Below are 13838 nucleotides of genomic sequence, written 5' to 3'. Positions count from 1 at the left end.
ACATCAGTATCTGCATTCTCTTGGATTTCCATTGATTACTTTGACTCCTGGTTCTAGTCATCTCAGCAAGGTGAAACATGCATCTCCCTATGTCAGGCTCTGGAATAATTTGGTGTGTTTCAATGAAATTTTATTCTCCTACACCTCAAGGCATATAGACGCAAGTTATTGAAAGTAAACCACGAAAGATGTAGTTTTAGCTGTGTATTTACAATATCAGAGAAAGTCGAGGTAATTTGTGTTGGAAGCCATCTTCTATTGAGGTCTTTAGGCCTTCTGTCCCAAGCCTCTGTTTTGTTTTCATTTCCTCAGTCCTGCCTTTTGCTTTTCATTATCTGGGTTAGATGTAAAAGCAAAAATTAGGATGCTGGTTGTTGTAAGAAAATAAAAATAGGAAGGTAGACTTGAAACTGAATGTCAGCTTTCATGGACCAAGGGGAAGAAGAATGATTGGAGTTCTGTGTGCAATTTTGGCCATAAAGATATTAAACTGGAAAGAATGCAGAAGAAGTTGACAAGGATGTTCCCAGGACTTGAGGGACTGAGTTATAGGGAGAGAATGAATAGGCTAGGACTTTATTTCTTGGAGCATAGGGGGATTGGGAAGTGGTGTTAAAGATGTGTACAACATCTTGAGGGGCATAGATAAGGTAAATGCAGATAATCTTTTTCCCAGGTTTGGGAATCAAGATCTAGAGGGAATAGAATTAAGATGAGAGGGGATAAATTTAATAGGAGTTTGAGGTGCAACTTTTCTACACAGAGGGTGGTGTGTATGCAGAATGAATTGCCAGAGGAAGTTGTTAGGACAGATACATGAATGGAAATATGGAAAGGAAAAGTTCAGAATTGTATGGGCCAAATGCTGCCACAGAGAACTAGCTTTAATTGGCATTTTGGTCAGCATGGATCAGTTGGGCTGAATGGCCTATTTCCATGCTGTATGACTCTGTATAATACCAGCGGTCCCCAACCACTGGGCCGCGGACTGGTATCGGGCCGCGAGGAAACGATATGATTTGGCGATGGGAGTCAGCTGCACCTTTCCTCATTCCCTGTCATGGACGGCACCTTTCCTCATTCCCTGCCAGGCCGCAGGGAAACGATATGATTTGGCGATGGGAGTCAGCTGCACCTTTCCTCATTCCCTGCCACACCCACTGTTGAGCTTGAACGCACGCAAGGTCATTACGCGCACATCATCCATGTCAGCGCGGGAAGGAGATCAACTCCTCGAGCTTGCAAACGATGGCGGCCTGAAAAGCATGTTTGACATAACATCTCTGCCGGCATTCCGGATGAAAGTCAAGGCTCAATATCCTGAGAAAGCCATGGAAGCACCGAAAACGTTGCTTCCATTTCCAACATATCTCTGCAATGAATGTAACAAAAACTAAATTGCGGAATAGACTGGACATAAGGAACCCCGTTCGAGTATCGCTTTCTCCCATCACCCCTCGATAGGACCGTCTTGAGCCCAGGGCTCCCACTGATGCAGCGATATTGGTGCGTTGCAATGATTTTATATGTTCATACGGGGAAAATATGTGCTGTGTGTTTAATATCCAAACGTTACTTAAAATGTTATGATGCTAATGACTTATATAACCATATAACAATTACAGCACGGAAACAGGCCATCTCTGCCCTTCTAGTCCGTGTTGAACGCTACTCTCACCTAGTCCCACCGACCTGCACTCAGCCCACAACCCTCCATTCCTTTCCTGCCCATATACCTATCCAATTTAACTTTAAATGATAATATCGAACCTGCTTCTGCCACTTCTACTGGAAGTTCATTCAACACTTACTTCAAGCTTCCCTGTCCTCCCCTGATAATTGACTTATCGCTATATTCATGCGAGGAAAATATGCGCTGTGTGTTTAATATTAAATTCGTTAGATAAATCCTTTTAGAAATGAAATTGAGTGTATTAGCCACTTATCACCGATATTCCGGTCCTGATTAACACCCCCCCCCCCCGAACAGATTCGCCAAAAACGATTTGTAGAGAAATAATAGGCACGCGTACGCATGCGCATGGCACACATGCGCACTGGTGCCCGTGCAAGGCTTCATGGTCATTGTAGTCTTCCTTGGGGTAAACCCAACGTATGGGACTGCTACTCTTGTCCGTTGGCAACCGGTCCGCAGTGCAAAAAAGGTTGGGGACCTCTGTATAACACAATAGAAATAAATGTTTTCAGTAATTTTGGAATTAATCTCAGTAGAAGTGATAATGAAATTATTAGATTGTCATTTGCAATACATCTGTTGTTCTTTGGGGGAGGAAATGTACTATCTATGCCCAGTCTGGCTTGTGTGAGTCACCAGATCCATTAATGCAGTTAGTTCTTCAATACCTCCAGTTCAGGAGTTAGAGATGGCAATAAATGGCAATGCTGAAGGCAGAGTCTACACTCTGTGAATAAGCAAAAACAAAGTTGAGGGTTGAGAACAAGCTAAGGTTTAGGGCAGAGCCAAGAAGACCTCTGTAGTTTAGATAGCTGGTTAGAAGAAAGGGAGATTAAATATTTGATAGGCTACACCTGGAGTATTATGTGCAGTTTAAGATGCCACATTATAAGAAGGCTAATAATACATGAGAGAAGTTGCAAAGATTCACACTGTGTGAGGGGTAACTTCTTTACTCAGAGAGTGGTAGCTGTGTGGAATGAGCTTCCAGCAGAAGTGGTTGAGGCAGGTTCTATGTTGTCGTTTAAAGTTAAATTGGATAGATATGGACAGGAAAGGAATGGAAGGTTATGGGCTGAGTGCAGTTCGGTGAGACTAGGATAGGGTAAGAGTTCGGCATGGACTAGAAGGGCCGAGATGGCCTGTTTCCATGCTGTAATTGTTATATGGTTATCTGGATCTGGATCAGAGCATTCAGTTATTGGATAGTTTAGGTTTTCTTATCCAGGAGTGTCAGAGGCTGAGATACCTGATAGAAATATACTAAGTTAAGAGAAGATAGGGAGCCTTTTTTTTCCTGCGAAGGCGTAAGTATAAAGTAAACTAAAGAGAGCGTAGGTATAAAGTAAAAGGCAGGCGATTTGGAGGGGATCTGAAGGGGCGGTTTCTTCACAGAGTGGTTCGAGTCTGAAATGTGCTGACTGAGGGTGTGGTGGGGACAGGTACTATCACGGAATTTGAAAGGCATCTGAATCAGAATCAAATTTATTATCACTTTCTTATATGAGCAGTGCAGAGCAAAGATATAAAATTACAATAAATTATATAACTAATATAATGCGAAAAAAGCAATAACAAGGCAGTGTTTATGGACCTTTCCTAAATCTTATGGTGGAGGGGAAGAAGTCCTCTGAAAGCCATCTCAGGTGCAAAATTACAATTCTGGATCAAACTTGAATCACGGAAGGGATGTCAAGCAACTGTGGGAGGGCTTGTATACTATCAGCTACAAAGTGAAACCAAGCGACAATGTGACGACAAGGTCTCACTCCCAGATGAGCTCAGTGCCTTTTATGCTTGCTTGGACCAACTGAACAAGGAGGCACCTTCATGAACTCCCGCAGCTCCTGACAACCCTGTGATTTCAGCCTCTGTGGCCAAAGTGAGAGCACCCTTCAGGAGGGTGAACCATGGAAAGCATCTGACCCAGACAGTGTACCTGTCCTCCAAGTACTGAAGACCTGTGCTAATTGACTGCTGGAGTGTTTACTATACTTTTATTCTCTCACTTTGGCAGTCTGAGGTACCTGCCTGCTTCAGTCAGTGTTCAATCATACTGGCACCCAATGAATCAGAATCAGAATCAGGTTTATTATCACCGGCTTGTGACATGAAATTTGTTAACTTAGCAGCAGCAGTACAATGCATTACATAATACATGACTAAATATTGCATGACTATCATCCAGTAGCACTTTCATCCAGCAGATGCCATTTCATTGGCTCTTCATTCAGCCCTGAAGCATCTGGACAACAAAGGTGCATACATCAGGATGCTCTTCATTGACTACAACTCCGCATTCAAAACCATTATTCCCTTAAAACTAATCAATCAGCTCCAAGATCTTGATTTCAACACCTCCTTGTGCATTTGGATCCTCAATTTCCTCACTTGCAGACCCCAGTCAGTTCAGATTGATAAAGACATCTCCATCAGCACAGCTGCAGCATAAGGCTATGTGCTTAGCCCCTGCTCTGCTCCCTTTACACTACGACTGTGTGGTTGAGCACGGCTCCAATGCTATATTCAAGTTTGCTGACAACACCACTATTGTTGGTCAAATCAAAGGTGGTGACAGATCATTGAAAATCTTGTTGAATAATCCTGCAACAACAACCTCTCACTCAACGTCAGCAAAACCAAAGAGCTGATTATTGACTACAGGAGGAGGAAACCAGAGGTCCATTAGCCGGTCCTCATCAGGGATCAAAGGTGGAGACGATCAATAACATTAAATTCCTTGGTGTTGCCATTTCAAAGGATCTGTCCTGGGTCCAGCACATTCGTGCCATTACAAAGAAGACGTGTCAGCACCTCTACTTTCTGAGAAGTTTGCGAAGATTTGCAACATTATCCAAAACTCTGACAAACTTTTATAGATACACAATGGAAAGTATACTGACTCATTACATCATGGTCTGTTATGGAAACATAAATTCCCTTGAATGAAAAGGCCTGAAAAGATAGTGGACATGGCCCAGTCCATCACAGGTAAATCCCTCCCTACCATTGAGCACATCTACAAGGAACGCTGTTGCAGGAAAGCAGCATTCATCATCAAGGACCATCACCATCTAAGCCATGCTGTCTTCTCCCTGTTGTCATCAGAAAGGAAGCACAGGAGCTTTAGGCCACACATCACCAGGTCCGGAACAGTAAATGCCCCTCAAACATCAGGCTCTCTGAAGTTATCCAGAGTAGGTAACTTCACTCATCCCAACACATAGACATCTGCAGCACATTACAGGCCCTTCGGCCCACAATGTTGTGCTGACCATGTAACCTCCTCTAGAAACCGCCTAGAATTACCATACTGCATAGTCCTTGACTTTTCTAAGCTCCATGTACAGTACCTATCTAAGAGCCTCTTAAAAGACCCTATTTCATCTGCTTCTGCGGCCTTTGCTGGCAGTGTATTCCACACACCCACCACCCTCTGTGTGAAAGACCTCTGACATCGCCCTTGAACCTACTATGCCCCCTTGTGTTAGCCATTTCAGCCCTGGGAAAAAGGCACTGTCTATCCAAACAATCAGTGCCCCTCATCACCTTGTACACCTCTATCACGTCACCTCTCATCCTTCATCACTCCAAGGAGAAAAGGCCAAGTTTACTCAACTTATTATCACAAGACATGCTCTCCAATCCAGGCAACATCCTTATAAGACCATAAGACATAGTAGCAGAATTAGGCCATCTGGCCCATCGAGTCTGCTCCACTATTCAATCATGGCTGATCCTTTTTTTAACCTCCTCCTCAACCCCAGGTCCTGGCCTTCTCCCCGTAACCTTTGATGCCATGTCTAATCAAGAACCTATCAATCTCTGCCTTAAATACACCCAATGGCTTGGCCTCCACAGCTATATGTGACAACAAATTCCACAAATTCACCATCCTTTGGGATGTAAATCTCTCCTGCACTCTCTCTGTAGTATCCACATCCTTCCTGTAATGAAGTAACCAGAAATGAACACAGTACTCCAAGTGGGGTCTAACTTATGTCTTATATAGGTGTAACATTACCTCAGGGCTCTTGAACTCGGTCCCATGGTTGATGAAGGCCATCGCACCATACGCCTTCTTAGCACTGTTACTGAGCTGATTTCACAATCTGTGGACCCACTTTCATGGACTCTTCAACTCCTCTTCTCTATTATTTACTACTTATTGTTTTTCTTTTGTATTTGCACAACTTGATAGCTTATGTACATTGGTTGTTTCTCCATCTTTATGTGTAAATTTTCATTGATACTATTGTGTTTCTTTGTATTTATTGTGAATGCCTGCAAGAAAATAAAACAGGCTGGTATAGTATATGGTGGCATATAGAGTATGCACTTCGACAATAAATTTACTTTGAACTTTGAAGTTGTTTCTGAAATGCTGATTGTGGACACTCAGGCTCCTGTACCTCCTTGCCATACCAAGCTGTGATGCACCATTCAGAATGTTCTCCGCTGTACATCTTATGAAATTTGTAATAGTGTTTGGTGACACATAAAATCTCCTCAAATTCTTAATGAAGTAGAGCCACTGGCATGCCTTCTTTGTGATTGCAACAGTATGTTGTGCCCAGGATAGACCATCCAAAATGTTGATGCCCATGAATTTGAAGCACTTGAATTGCCAAGGCATAGAAGGCTATGGACCAAGTGCTGGTAAATGGGACTAGTACAGTTATGATGGGCTGAAAGGCTATTATTGTGCTGTACACCTCTATGACTGTATGAAATAAAGAGGATAACTGATACAGACTGACCCCGTTTCTTTGGAGAGTTGTACTGCCCAACTACTCTCAGGTCATCTGCTAACTATAAGCACAAGTGATTCTGCAGATATGGGATACCGATGTCCTCTGCTGGTCCAATAGCATCATTACACTGAAGATCTCCCTCAATTTTATTCCACTTTTTACCAGACATTCTGCCATATTAGAAGACATAACTTATGTAGACAATATTCAAAACTTCTGCTTAATATTAAGAACATCTGAAGTTATTTTAGCTTTCACTAATTAGTAGTTCGGAATATACAGGAATTTTAGCCTGTGACTTTCATCCTACCCTCACAGATATTAAATATATGATAATTATAAGTTTGTGCTGGAAGCTGGGTCAGTGCAAAAGGCCAAATCATTCCTATATATTTAAGTTTTGGTCACACAGATTGCTCCACAGAATCCAGTTCTGTGACCCAAAACATCGACAGTTTCTTTCTTCCCTCAGTTGCTACTCAACCCATTGAGTTCCTCCTGCACTTTGTTTTTGTTCCATATTTCAGCACCTGCACTCTCTTGAGTTCCCAGTATAACACTGTCCATCTGGCAGGGCTGGTGATTAAGTTTCTGCTCCTCTAGCAGGATCTGCTGTAGTTGGAACAGTTTCATAACCCATGTCAGTCGAGGACTGAGTGTCCTCATAATCTAATCAGTCGCACATTCATCAGGGACCAAGAACAATGGAAGCTGCTTACAGTCTGGCACTACTGCTTTCCGAAAAATAAGACTCATGCACACAGGATCAGCTGCTGACCTTAACATCGCAGGAGCAGAACCATGCCCCGGGTTTACCTTTTACCTGTTCTGTCATGTCAATGTAAACTAGCTCACAGTTCAGTGAAATACTGAGGCAATGTTGAAGGTGCTGGCTTTTGAACGAAGCATTAAGCCAAGGTCCAGCTTGTATGAAATCCATTGCACTACTATGAAGATACAGCCTCGTATTCAACAGGAAAAAAAACTGCAGCAAAATGCAAGTTGGCATTAGTAAATTTGTAGAGCATGTAGATACAATGAATTTTACTTTAGTTAAGTCTGAAATATTATACTGTGGTAGGAAGAATTAATCATACAACATAAAAACAGGTACTTCTCTCTGTCAAGTTCATGCTGACCAAGTACCTAATGTTATTTACCAATAGATGTCCTGTAGCCTTTTGTGTCTGTGTGGATGGCTCTCATTGAAGCCTACTGGATAATGAAAGGCTTGGATAGAGTGGAAGTAGGGAGGTGTTTCCTTTAGCAGAAGGGTCTAAGATCTGAGGGCACAGCCTCAGAATAACGAGACATCCTTTGGAGCTAAAATGAGAAGAGATTTCTTCAGCCTGATGGCGAATTTGTTGTTACAGAGGGCTTGGAGGCCAATTCATTGGGTATATTGATTGGTAAGGGGGTTAAGGGTTATGAGGAGAATGTGGCACAATAGAGTTGAAAAGGTCAGCTATGTTTGATAAGCAGATGGGCTGAATATCCTAATTCTGCTCCTATGTCTTAATGTCTTATGGTCTTTTGTACACCTGTTGTGAGAATCTCTGCTTCTCCCTCGTTTATAAAATTAGAGGACATAGTTAAGTTGCAATTTTTCCGGGCTAGGTGAGCCCTAAAACTATAGGGCATGGGTTTAAGGTGAGAGAGGATGAATTTAATGGAAATCTGAGGGGCAGGTTTTCACACAGAGGGATGTGAGTATATGGAATGAGCTGCTGGGCTAGAGGAAGTTGTAGAGGTGGGTAAGTATAATGTTTTCAAAGGCATTTGGACACGTTCATGGATAGGAAAGGTTAGAGAAATATGGGGAAAATGGTACTAGTTCAGGAAGGCACTTTGGTTTGCATGGATGAGTTGGGCCGAAGGCTTGTTTCTGTGCTGTATAACTCTGATTCCTTGTGTATTACACCATCCCTTCAGGCAGTGCGTTCCAGATTCCAACACCTGGCTGAAAAACTCTTCCTCTAAACCATCCTTACTTTTTTAGATATCTACAAATTAGAAACTTTTTAATTACTGTTTCTCCTAATTTTCCACACTCATATCCAATGGATACTTTGGAAAAAATTTTAGATCTAAATCTCTTTCAGAAAAGTGTTGTAGCAATTATTTATAATATAATTATGAATTTATGTCCTGATGTTTCCAATAAAATTAAAGCTGATCAGCAAAGAGAACTTAAGATTATTATACCGATTGAAAAATGGGAAAAAATTCTTCAATTGGTTAATTCATTCTCTATATGTGCTAAACATGTGTTGATACAGTTTAAAGTAGTGCACAGGGCTCATATGTCCAAAGATAAACTATCTTGTTATTATTCTTATATTAATCCTATATGTGATAGATGTCATTTCGAGATAGCCTCTTTAACTCATGTTTTGGTCATGTCCTTTGTTGGAAAAATATTGGAAAGATATTTTTGATATTATTTCAACGGTTTTGAATACAGACTTACAACCTCATCCAATTACTGCTATTTTTGGATTACCAATGATAGACTCAAATTATTTAATCTCTTCAGCACGCCGGATGATTGCATTTCTTACTTTAATGGCTAGAAGATCCATTTTGCTGAATTGGAAAGAGATTAACCCTCCTACTGTATTTCACTGGTTTTCACAAACTATGTTGTGTTTGAATTTGGAAAAAATTAGAAGTGTGGTTTATGACCCTTCCATTAAATTTGAAAAAACTTGGAGGCCATTCATTCAGCATTTTCATATGATGTAATTTGACCATTTCCAAACTTATTTTATTTTTCTGTACTGTTGGTTGAGAGGAATGGAGTCGTTGACACTAAGGTTTTCTTCTCTTCCATTTTTACGTTGTTAGAATTGCCCAAGTCTTTTAGTTTAGTTGACTAATTCTGTTTAATTTAGTTTTTTTTTGGGGTGGGGTTTGTTTTTTTTCTATTTTTTTTCTTTTTCATGATTTTTCTCTAGTTTTTTTTGTTCTGTATTATTCATTGTTATCCTACACGATTGGGAGTTTTGTCAATTTATACTATTTGGTCTTATAATTACTCATTTTAAGTACAACAACGTATCTCCAACTATTAGTATTATGGCTACCTTATGTTTATATTTTATGAAACTAATAAAAAGATTGAAAAAGAAAGAAACCTCCTTCCTTAACGTTAAACCTTTCCCTCAGGCTTTATGCATCTTGGTTATGGAGAAAATTTTCTCACTTTCTACCCCACTTATGTCTCTTACAATTTTGTTATTACTGTAACGTCTCTCCTCAGCCTCCTTTGCTCCAAGGAAAGCAAATCCAGTGTTTCCAGTTCTTCCTCATAACCGAACTGGTCCATCCCAGCCAACATCCTGGTGAATCCTCTGTCCCTTCTCCTGTGCCATACTGCTATAATTAGGGAGGGTAACTAGAGCAGAGCAGTAAAGGGGTTTAAAGGGACGATTACTCTAGGTAGTAAAGTCAGCAAAATGGTATGTGCATAATGTACATACACTAGTACTGTATAAATTGAGAGGACAGGAATCAAAAGCAGAGTTTTGTTAAGCAATTGTCAGACCTTGATTAGATCACTCTGTGACAATCTTTCTATCTGTATTATCTGTTTATAAATATGACACAGAGATGTTAAAGGTACAAAAATAGATTCACAAAGACAAAAAGAAAACATAATGTCATGAGAGGCTACCCAGGCTCGAAGTCTCTTCTGTAAAAAAGGAAGGTTGAGTAATGAGCGATTGTACATACAATTTTCAAGATTGTGAAGAAGCTTGAAAAGCTGCTTCGGGGTTGTCCAGTGGTGGAGTCTGTGAGTAGAACAGAGCCGCAAATTAATCCAAATACAACAGAGTTATGTATTAATCCAAAGGAAATTCAGGAAATGCAACTATATAGAAATGATCAGAAATAGTGCTGACCCTATCATGTGTAGTTGAGTTGAATGGCTTGGTGCATTTAAGGGAAACCTGGCTGAACATACAAGGGAGAAAGACAGATAGTATTAACAGTACAGCGCAGAACAAGCTCTTTTGCCCATGATGTTTTGCCAAACTGATCAAATCAATGACTCCTAATTAATCCAATACCTCTTCCCCACTCATTGACCATATCCCTCCTTCCTGCACCTGTTTAAATGTCTTTTAAATGTACCTATGCTGTCTGTCTCAACTACCACTCCTGGTAGTGCATTTAGGCCTCCAGCACTCTATGTAAAAATCCTGCATCGCACATCTCCTTTCACCTTAAGTACACATCCTCTTTCAATCCAGGGTAAAAGATTTCACATCATCGAAGTCAGTGATAATCAATCTGATTCTGATTCTGAGTATGAGGGGAGAATAAATTGTTAGCACAGGATTAGTGTAAAAAATGGCTCCCTGATAGTTGGCACAGTGTTAGTGGGCTGAAGGGCCTGCTCCTTTGCTATCTCTTTATTTCTCTGTACAACTGTAAATGGGATGTGTTCTAATTATAAGCCACTAGTGGGCACCAACATGCTCTTAATCAAAATGTAGCATGAGAGGTGCCCTGCTGTATAGACTATCTGGAACAATGTGCAGTTGATAACTTCACTTACACTAGATATGAACCTGATTAGGAATCTCTGTCCTATATCTGCTGGAATGGCACCATGTACTCAACAGGACAACCTCTCTTTTGTCTCTACAATAAAAAACTGTGCATGACTACAACGTCATGGAATTTGATACCATTCTTCATCCCTAACCGTTTCTGAGAAGGTTGGGGCAATCCTGTCTATTGAATGGTTGCATTTTTAAAAGGTATTCTTTTGGACATTGTTGGTAAAGTTGCTATTCATTGTTTGACCCTTATTAGTCCCTGAGCTGACAGAACTGCTAAGGGCAGCCACATTATTGGTCTGGAGTCACAGGTAGACCAATACAAGTGAGGAGAACAGGTATCTTTCCTGAAGAGCATTAGTGAACAAAATGGATTTTAATGACAGGCCAGAATTTTCATAGTTACCAATGCTATGACTAAATCTTTATTCTGGAGTAACACACACACAAAATGCTGAAGGAACTCAGCAGGACAGGCACCATTTCAGGCTGAGACCTTTCATTAGGATTGTTTAAATTAATTAAATTCCCAGAGGGCATGCATATGAGGTGAGGTGGTAAATTGAAATGTGCTGGGCAGATATTTTACACCAAGAGTGCTGGGTGGTTGGAATACACTGCCAGGATGATAGTGGAGGCAAATATAATAGAGTCATTTAAGAGAGTCTGAGATAGGCACATGAATGTGCAGAGAATGGAAAAATGTGCACATTATGTAGGCAGAAGGGATGAGTTAGGCTTTTAATTACTGGTTTAATCAGTTCAGCCAACATTGTGGGCCGAAGGGCCTGTTTTGTGCTGTACTGTTCAATGTTTTATGACCCCAGCCCAAAAGCTGGGCAGCTGGTTAAGTTGGAGGAACACACAAGAGACTGCAGATGCTGGACATCTGGAGCAGCACACACAGTGATGGAATAACTCTGAAGAGCAGGCAGCATCTATGGAGGGAAATGAACAGCCATGTTTCAGGCTGAGACCGTTCATTAGGAATGGAAAGAAAGGGGAGAAAGAAGAACAAGAGGGGGTGTGGAGGGGAAGGAGTATGAGCTGGTGGTGACGGGTGAACCCAGGTGACAGGGGGAGGTGATAAGGTGGGAAAGACAATGATGTGAGAAGCTTGGAGCGGATAGGTGGAAGAGGCAAAGCATTGAAGAAGAGGGAACCTAATAGGGGAGGACAGTGGACCATGGAATGAGACAGGGAACCAGAGGGAGGAAGTTGTGAGGCGGCGGAGTGAAAAGAGAAGGGGCAAAGGGACAAGAAGGCTAAGGAAAAACAAAAGGAGGGGTAGTTCTTGAATTTGTGGTCACCACTCTTGTCCATCATCCTCCATTTGTCATTTCTGAGTAACTTGTCTAGCTGATCAAGATTCCCCTTGTAATTGATAACCTTCCTCATTGTCCATGATGTCACCTATTTCAGTATCATTTGTAAACTTACTAACCATGTCTTCTACATTCACATCCAAATCCCTATAAATAACAAACAACAGAGGTCACAGCACTGCCCTCCCCCAGCATCTTGTTGGTCAATAGTCCTTAAGGGTAAAATAATTTAGTAAATTAGCTTATTATTCTCACATGCTCCGAGGTACAGTGAAAAATCTTTGTTTTGCATGCCATCCATACAGATCATGTCATCATGTAAGTACATTGTAAGTACAAGGGAAAAACCATAAAAGAATGCGGAATAAATAAACACAAGAGGTTTTGCAGATGTTAGAAATTCAGAGCAAAACACACAAAATGCTGGAGGAACTCAGCAGGTCAGGCAGCATCTATAGAAATGAATAAACAGAAACATTTTGTGTTACTGGGTTCGGATATGGCCCAAGTGCGGAGCAAGAGACACTGAAGCAGGTTGATAGTTCACAGACATAATGCGAACAGAGTTAGAGGGAAAAGAAAACAATAAATGCTCGGCCAAACAGGGCTGTTAACTGAAACTCTCAAATGGAAAATGAAGCGTACACTGCAGCTGAAAGAAATAACCAAATATAAAATGAATACCGCTAGTCTTCTGAGTCAGTTGACTCGACAGTCTAATTTCTCAGGCAAGGCCAGATACAAGCAGGCAGCGAAGCATTACTGTGCTGGGTTCAAGTCTTGCAAGCACTATGATGGAAAGAATGGAGTTACATATTACCACAGTGAAATAATAATTAGCTGGCTCGTGCATATTCATGAGTGCAATTGCCATATCTGCTGCACTGCCAAATCCGTGGTTGTGACATTTTGAGCCGAGACCCTTCATCAGTACTGAAAAGGAAGGGGGTAGATGTCAGAATAACAAGATGGGCGAGGGGAAGGAGTACAAGCTAGAAGGTGATAGGTGAAGCCAGGTGGAGGGGGGATGAAGTATGACGCTGGGAGGTGATAGGTGGAAAAGGTAACAGGCTGGAGAAGAAGGAATCTGACAGGAAAGGAGAGTGGCATAGGAGAAGGAGGGGCTCCAAGAGGAGATGATAGGTGAGGAAAAGAGGTAAGAAGCCAGGGTGGGGATTAGAAGAAGGAAAGTCGAGGGGGGAAAAAGAGAATAAAACATTACCAGAAAGGGAAATCAATATTCATGTCATCAGGTTAGAAGCTACCCAGACAGAATACAAGTTGTTGCTTCTCAATTTGACCAAAAGATTTGCAGGTGAAGTGTTGCCTCTCCTGGAAGGACTGGTTGAGGCTCTGAATGGAGGGAAGGGAGGAGGTGAATGGGCAGCTGTAGCACTTCTGCCACTTGCAGGGATAAGTGCCAGGAGGATGATTAGTGGAGAGGGATGAATGGACAAGGGAAATCATGGAGGGAGCGATTCCTGTTGGAAGCGGA

This window comes from Mobula birostris, chromosome 2 (genome assembly GCF_030028105.1).
Source record: "Mobula birostris isolate sMobBir1 chromosome 2, sMobBir1.hap1, whole genome shotgun sequence".
Lineage (NCBI taxonomy): Eukaryota > Metazoa > Chordata > Chondrichthyes > Myliobatiformes > Myliobatidae > Mobula > Mobula birostris.
The sequence above is the reverse complement of the archived record's forward strand: the minus strand, read 5'-3'. Positions refer to the sequence as shown.